The following is a 9,142-nucleotide window of genomic DNA, read 5'->3' on the forward strand; positions in this document are numbered from 1 at the left end:
GCAACAAATCTGTCTGATTTCTCGTATGTTTTTATGCTTCAGACACTGGCAACATAAGAACAGTTTCCCCTTTATTATCTAAAATGTAGACTAAAACTCGCTGATTCCAAAACTGGCACAATTTGGTTTATTAAAACATAAAATACTACTCTAACCTTTTAAACAGAACTCCTTTCCTAGCTTATCATACCACTGTGTGGATCCAGGCATCACAGAAATATGATGCACGTGCTGTTTGTTCCCACTGTGGTTTCAGTAGCTCTTTTTCCCATGATGTCAAGACTACACGTTGAGAGTACTAAAGAAGCATCCTAAAGAAAGGTGCACTGCAGGGGGAGTGGGGGGCTTGCATTTCCCACCATTCTTCACACGCCGAGCGCTGCCTCTACCAAAGTTTGAGCGCTGAAGACATGCAACAGCCTGGCACACAAATAACACAGGCAGCTGAAGAAAGGCTACAGCACTGAGGTCGGTCACTTAACACTCCGAGTCAGTGCTCTGCAATTTCCACTGCATTGTGGAAACAATAACACCATTGAAAGTTACCACTGGGAGCTGTTGCATATTTGTCATATTCAAGTCCACATAGCTTTAATTCTGCACATATCAATCCTGCCAATGAGCAAAAATATATATATTTTAGAATAAATAAATATATATGATGTTAAGGCCCCTAATATATCAATATCAAAACTATTCTACTAAATGGGGAAGTAAGTTGTTAAATATTATAATGACTGCAAGGAAGTGTAATAGCAAGCTGTTATCAATATCAGATCAGAGAGAAGCCTTACACTGACACTGTATTATAATTTAAGGGTTATGTTTACTGTCACTGGTGTGAAAAGGACCAAACATAGTAGAATCAGAAATGTCAAACCAATGAGGACCCACAATGCAACAGTCACATGTAAAATATAAAAACACCGTAGTACTGCAAGATTATTACAGTTAGTTACTTACAAGTAAAGTCAGGAAAAAGAAGCCCACTGTAAACTGAAATAAAAAAAAATACAAAAATAAAACATTAATATAATGAAATATACAAAAATATAATGTGTGAGATGAGTAATGGTTCTTAAAGCATCGTTAGACTCTTTGAAAGTCAAAGCTTAAATGGCAAATACGGGGTAAGTTAAAAGGCAAATTTATAAATTTCTTGCCTGACAGTTCAAATGCTATGCTTAAAACAGGCAGACAGAAAAATACACTCATGTCAACAGCAGCAGAACTCACCGCCATCGAGGATAACAGCAGAGACACAGGCTGCAATGTGACGTCATGTCCACCAGGTGGCGCCAAATCACCGTCAACATTAGCGAAGTTCCACGAGGCGAGACGAGTTATTGATTTGAAAATAAATTCATAGAAAATCATTCTTACGTCCTTTTGGTAGCGTTTGCACGAGTGTGTGTGATCATTCTGTCTGTAAGCACGATAACTCGAAAGGTTTTGAATGGATTCTGATAAAACTCTATAGGAGTGTAGAGTGGGTCATGATAACAATGCATTAAAATCACATGGCTGACATCCAACAAGGTCTTCAAGGTCAATTTAATGACTTGTTGCCTGAAAAATTGGCAAAAAAAACCCTCACAAGTGATTGTGATTCTCACAAGTGTGGTATGTATTGTCAACATCTAGAAAGTGGTGTTTAACGATTTAAAATATCATATGACATGTTACACAGAATTAGAGCTGGGCGATATAAGATTTTTTCATATCACGATATGCTTTTTTCATTTCAGGCGATAACGATATCTATCACGATATAAGCCAAATAACTATATTTGTAAGATTTAAATGTGCCGTTGCTCACAAGTAAAATGTGAAATAATCAGGGTTAGGGTTAGGGGGGGTAGAGGAAGAAGATATATATATATATATATATATATATATATATATATATATATATATATATATATATATATATATATATATATATATATCTCTTCTTCCTCTACCCCCCCGCCCCCCCAATTTTTGCACATGTCGAGGAGCGTGTCAGGCTACATTTCACTGTGTGTTATACTTGTATAACTATGCATGTGACAAATAAAGAACCTTGAACCTATGTCAGCGCTGGGAGCTGGGCTGGGTCCAGGCGCAAGGCAGCCGTGGCAGCCTTGCGCATAACTGCAGCATAACTAAGGGAGGATTCAGGGTCACCTGGTCCAGCCCTAACTATATGCTTTAGCGAAAAGGAAAGTTTGAAGCCTAATCTTGAAAGTAGAGATAGTGTCTGTCTCCTGAATCCAAACTGGAAGCTGGTTCCACAGAAGAGGGGCCTGAAAACTGAAGGCTCTGCCTCCCATTCTACTTTTAAATACTCTAGGAACAACAAGTAGGCCTGCAGAGCGAGAGCGAAGTGCTCTAATAGGGTGATATGGTACTACAAGGTCATTAAGATAAGATGGGGCCTGATTATTTAAGACCTTGTATGTGAGGAGCAGGATTTTGAATTCAATTCTGGATTTAACAGGAAGCCAATGAAGGGAAGCCAAAACAGGAGAAATCTGCTCTCTCTTTCTAGTCCCTGTCAGGACTCTTGCTGCAGCATTTTGGATTAGCTGAAGGCTTTTCAGTGAGTTTTTTGGACATCCTGATAATAATGAATTACAGTAGTCCAGCCTGGAAGTAATAAATGCATGAACTAGTTTTTCAGTGTCACTCTGAGACAGGATATTTCTAATTTTAGAGATGTTGCGCAAATGGAAGGAAGCAGTCCTACATATTTTAATATGTGCATTGAAGGGCATATCCTAAGGTTTTCTCACAGTGTTACTGGAGGCCAAGGTAATGCCATCCAGAGTAAGAATCTGGTTAGATACCATATTTCCAAGATTTTCAGGGCCGAGTACAATAACCTCAGTTTGATCTGAATTAAGAAGCAGAAAGTTAGCGGCCATCCAGGTCTTTATGTCTTTAAGACATTCCTGCAGTTTAACTAATTGGTGTGTGTTATCTGGCTTCATGGACAGATAGAGCTGGGTGTCATCTGCATAGCAGTGTAAATGTATGCTATGTCTTCTAATGATGCTGCCTAAGGGAAGCATGTATAATGTAAGCACAATTGGTCCTAGCACTGAACCCTGTGGAACTCCATAATTATATGTGAAGAGGACTCTTCAATTATATAAATAAACTGAGTGTATTAATTCGTTGGATTCTTGTTCAATATTGTTATTACTGAAAGGAAGACTAATTGCAAGCTGTTATCAATATCAGACCAGAGACAAGCCTTTGATAATGATAAAAATGCAAAAATGTGTGGAACGGCCTAAGCTAAAATGAATAAACATTAAATGAATCAGGAGCGGTTTATAGATGCTGTGCCTAAATTAGACTCAGTGATCAATGAAAGCACTCGGTTATAATTCCCGTGTCTAAAGTTCAGTTTGCACATGTAGGGACACAGGTTTAAGACTTTAAATGCAACATTTAACCACTTAGCTTAAAGCATCATGGGACTCTTTGATAGCCTAAGATAAGATGAAGGTAAATAAACCTGACTCCAAAGACTTCCCTGAAAATTCCAGTGATTCGTCTTGAACAAAACAGACGGAAAACCAGCAGCACTACTCATCGTAATCATGGCTTAAAGCAGAGACAGGCTGCAATTTGGTGTCAGGTTCACCAGGTGGAGCCAAATCATCATCAACACGAGTCATGCATCAAGAGACGAGACGCCGAGTTAATTATTTCAAAGTAAATTGTGTGGTATGCATAGTCAGCATATCTAAAGTGCCATGTAAAGATTTAAAATATAATGCCACATTTGACCTGTGACCTCTCTTTCAAGGTCAATAGAGTAATATGAAGGTCAAAGTGATAATATTGCTATACAAAGCTGGATTGATAACATAAAGGCATATAGAGAATGATACATGGGGATTTTAAAAGTTGCATTGCTTTGGACCCCTGCATTGGCAACATTTAGGAAATGATACTGCTTAATGGGGCTTCTAAATATCACACTATAGTTTGACCTCAGACCTCACTTTTACATTTCAGATGCGCTTTTCTATATATAATCAAAATCAATATGTATCGTAGACTCTTGAGGTCTTAAAGCTCATTCCATATGACCTGTCATATCAAAAGAAATGAGATGCAGGTTATTCAACCAAAACACTTTTTGATGAGAAATATTTAAGGTAAAGAAAAACCAAGCACGCTATGAAAAGTATTGGGAAAACAAACATTTATAAATATAAAGAATAAAATAAATAATAAAGAAATATAAATTACTATTATCATTGATAAAATAAATATAAACAACTGCATTTTTAAGAGTCGTTCAGTTTTCATGTGCTTTTGTATTATTTCCACTTTCATGTGTTTATTTCATCATTTGTTTTCACTGACAGTAGTCCTCTACATATGTTTCACTGCTTTTTCTTCTGGAGAAAAAAAACAGTACTGGGATGTCAATACATTAAATTTTATTTGAGGTTTTCATTAACGTTTTTTGTTGTTGTTGTTTTTTCACCTGAACCAAGTATTGTAACATTTTCAGGGCAGTAAGATGTTTGCATCAAACACTCAAGTTCCTGCATGTTGCGATGGAACAGACATGCCCACAGGCTAGAACATTTGAGAACAGATCGCTTAGATTTCTAAGAACTTTGGGTGTGTTGTTCAAAACTCTTCTGACATCACCTAAGTCACGAGATATTTGTCTATTTGAATCACCTGATGTGATGTTTCACACCAGGGATGTAACAAACCAGAGATTGAGGGTGGAATTATGAACAAGAATGGACAAAGCAACATGTTTAGGCAATTCTTTTTGCACTCCCAAGACTAGACGAGAACTTTTCAATCACTACCCTGTCTCACTGTACTCAGATGGTTTAGACATTATTAATTCCAGATTATGAGAAAGAACCAATGCACTTTGGAAAGTGAAAAGGAGCATCTAAAGAAGTGTTGGGCATACAGTACTGTACTGAATATTCATTAATGAATATAATCAGAAGGGCTTTCCACAAAAGCTGTCTAAAATAACTAAAATCAGTCAAACCTACTTCTTCTTCTTTTTTTCACTGTTGATAAACAAAAAATGAACAACCCACAAACCAACATCAACACCGAATAACCAAAGAAAAGTCAGTTGGCCGCACAAAAAGAAAAGAAGTCAGTTAAACTGTAGGATTTGGTGACATCATTCGAACCCAACCCAGCAACGGAAAATAGATTGGTCACATCTATCAAAACCAAAACAAATAACAAAATACAGGTTTAAAACGTCCCATTTAATTAGCTGCAGTGGCTTGAAGGAGGAGTGAGACAGAGAGACACAAAATCAGTTTTCTAGCTTCAGTTCTGGATGTTTTTTCAGGCCACAACTGGAGCCAGACACATCTTGTGTGTACTGGGAGTGGCACACTAATAGTGCTGTGCAAAAATCTTGACAGGCTATAAATTATATTTCCCTAGGAAAATGGTAAACATGTTGGGTGACTTATTTAAGCATGCAATGATACATACAAATACTGTATATAAGTAAAAAAAAAAGAAAGAAAGAAAATCCACCAAGACCACATGTACCTCCCTCCTGTCCTCCTCCTCTCTTATATATTGATTATGATTTGAACAACATATTTCAAATTTGGATTCATCACTCAGTAAGACCTGTTGCCACTGATTTTCAGGCACGTTCTTGAGTAATTTGGGACACACCCCAGCCTTTTCTCCCTGTTTCCCTTCCTTAAAATTAGCTGTGTAACAGCCAACTTTACACTGAGACCATTTCATGAGGCTTTATGAGACTTCAGTGAATGTTAGAAGGATTGATTGAAGGACCAGATGCATCTCTTAATTGCTTATTTCTTTACAACATTTTAAAGACATGACTTTCAAATACTGTTGTGGTGTGGATAGTATCAGGCCTGACATTTATTGTTTTGTCCACCCATTTTCCAGTTTTCTCAATTTTAGGGTCAAACTGCAAACATTATGATATTATATGATAAATTTGATAACTCTTTGAAAAATCACCTTATTGTTGCAGTAATTAAGAGTCCTAACAGCATACACAGTAAATAATATAAATAAAAGAAAGAAGAAAAACTGAAACATAAAGACACAAGAGAAGGAACACGTTTCTTGATAAGGACGTGTATAGGATGGGAATGGTAAACTTAAATATGCAAACAGTGAGATGTAATATATAAAATAAATACATGAACGGGATTTTTGTTTTGTTTTTTGTTGGGGAGTTTTGTAGGTTGCCTGTAAAGGTTTTGGTGTGGCTGTTTTGTGTAGACATAAGACCAGATAATCCCTTAACTACCTTTGCTATGCTTGAATGATTCATAGTGTTAAGTGGCCTAACAAACTACAAAATATTCTTCTTAAAATGAGTCTGAAAATTAGAGGAAAAATAAGCTAATCTTCAAAATTAAAAAAAGAAGAAAAAGAAAAAGACAGAGTCAGAAACCCTGGATCACTATTGCTCAAGACCGCTTCCAAGAACGTCTGGCTTCTTGAAAGCAAATTATAAGAAATGAAGGCTGGCCCGAGGCTTTTTCAAACAACTGCACACACACCACAATTTTTGTTTTGCTGTCTTTGTGAGGCCCTTTAGTTAGTCTTTAGGACTAAGGTCTTGCTCTAAGTCTAAGAAAATGACATTTTACTTAAAAGTTGTGCCTTTTACAAAGCAGAAATAGAAATAAATGCTATCTATACTGACCATTTGCAGATAAAAACAACACCATAATATTAAGAAAACTACCATGTAAGTATTCTAATAAAAAAGTTTGAACTGGATTTGGAGTTGTTTTCTCTGCAGCACATTTGGTGCAGAGACGGTGGTTGTATCCGACAGGTTTGGTGTTTTGGAGCAGAACAAAAGCTGACCTGTAATTTTCAGGTTACACCCTGCCCCACACTAAAACATCCTCATTCTTCATCTCAAACTCTGCCCTATAAATACAGCTGTGAAAACAGACGTCAGACACAAATTACTCTGCTTACTGCATCGGGTATGTAACTGGCATTGTTGATTGCTTGTGATGATTGATTGCAGTAAAAGTTTAACACTTAATTTTCTTCTACTTTTGTCTTTTCCAGGTGAGAACGTTTCACTGCACTTGTAAACAAGACAAAATGAGTGACCGTAAGTCTCTGATTCAGATATCTGTTTATATCGAGATCACTGACATGTAGTAATTAGGCTGAAAAACTATGTGCTACTGCTGCATGTATGTTCACTGCACTTGTGCACAGCTCATTTGTTTTATTTGCACTTTTCTACTCTGCAATTAGACAGATGTGCAAATGCAGCTATATGTTGAATTCTTGTTCAAAATCATTTCAGTGTTTGATTTAAGAACAGTGTGCTCTTTATTTAACATAACGTCAGCTCTCTGAGAGGCAGCATTGTCTATACTGTCGTTCTGCAAAATTATTTAACGCATTTGCTTTATATTAAGTCTTCTGCTTCTTATATTATGTCTAGTATTTCTGTTATTATGTCTACTATTTTTTAAGTTACCAATTTTGATTTTTTTTGTTTTTCCAAATACAGCCAAAGCCCAGGTGAGTGAATTAATTTGGCTTCCATTGTTTCACACCTGTGACAAACAGCATAACAAACTTGTTCTAACGAAGCAATCTTCCTCTCTAAAAAGCAAGCTCTGGGAAAAGGATCAGATTGTGAAAGAAAACTTTCACTTGTGTACTTTCTGCTGTTTTGCTTTACTGGTTGATGCTATTTTGACATTTTCTCTTCCTATGGTTGGGATGCCTTTTTTTAATTACTTTATTCCCTCTGAAATGGTAAATTCAAATTTTCTCTTACAAAGTAAGTCGATTCTTCTCATTTGAATCTTTTTGGTTTCTATATAAAATATTTCACAAGTCACACAAAATAAATCTGTTAAGTTTAGTTTTGTTGCCAGGGCTAGGTTTCCATTTCACGCATTAAATGCTGCAGAGGAGTTTGAGTGTCACTGCTCAGACAAAACTGCTTTTGTCTGAGTATCTTTGCAAGTTGTTGTCACATTTCTCTCTGTAGCCCTGAACCCCCTTACTTAGATACAATTTAAATAGCAGTAAAAACTAGCAGAAATGGGCACTCCGTCTTCAACACATCTGTGCTGGCCATGCTGTGCATAAAATCTCAAAGGCACAAAATGCCAAAACAAATCACGGAAGCAGTTGTGACCTCACATTTGGCACATACCATAATTTGTGAGGGTGAGATTTGTGGGGCGTGCCAATTCACAAGAGATCACCGATTCCCATAAAAAACAAGCTTGGTATCCAACCACGGCAAACAATTTTGAGGTTGCTGCAAAGTGAGTTTCAAGAAGCATTTTCATTTTTTTTCTCATGGTTGTTAACAGGGAAAAGGCCAAGAACAAGGGAAAGGAAAAGGCCAAGAACAAGGGAAAGGAAAAGGCCAAGAACACGGACATGGAAAAGGCCAAGAACAAGGGAAAGGAAAAGGCCAAGAACACGGACATGGAAAAGGCCAAGAACAAGGGAAAGGAAAAGCACCACCTCACTAATAAATAATGAATCATTATTCTGTGGTCATTTTTAAGAGATAAAAATGTCTTTAATAAACTAAAATAAAAAACAATGTGTAATTTGTTCATTTAAACATGAGTTTCTAGCAGAGCCCACAGCAGAACATTTATTCAAAACATAAAAGCTTTTACAATAACCATTAACCATTTGCTGATGACTAAAATGACATGACTAAGAAATACAAAGTGCCTTAAGTGAAGGAGTTCTGCATAGCTTCTGCAGATATTAAAAAATGGGATAATCAATATAAATGGGCATCAATGCCAACATGCTTTAAGACAAACATAAATTGTTATGGCAGTATTAAATATAAAAACAATCTTAAGACCAGTTTTGGAAGTTTCTCTATATGGGACGACTTCTTTTTACCTCTTGCTGCTTCATGGAGGCCTCCTTCTTCCAGCTTCCTTATGGCGATTCCTATTGGGCAACATGTTTACATCTTACACACACAAGATTACAAGATTTTGATATATACACCCCAGTTCAGTGAGGATTTGATCATCTGTTTGGGGTCTAGGCAAACATTCACAATGGGGCTCTCCAAACAGCGTTAGGCACCATTACACTGGCTTCCAAATTCAGAAAATCTCAATGC

This window comes from Diplotaxodon limnothrissa, linkage group LG19 (genome assembly GCF_057381915.1).
Source record: "Diplotaxodon limnothrissa isolate DT_005_m linkage group LG19, D_limnothrissa_male_GT1.1, whole genome shotgun sequence".
NCBI lineage: Eukaryota > Metazoa > Chordata > Actinopteri > Cichliformes > Cichlidae > Diplotaxodon > Diplotaxodon limnothrissa.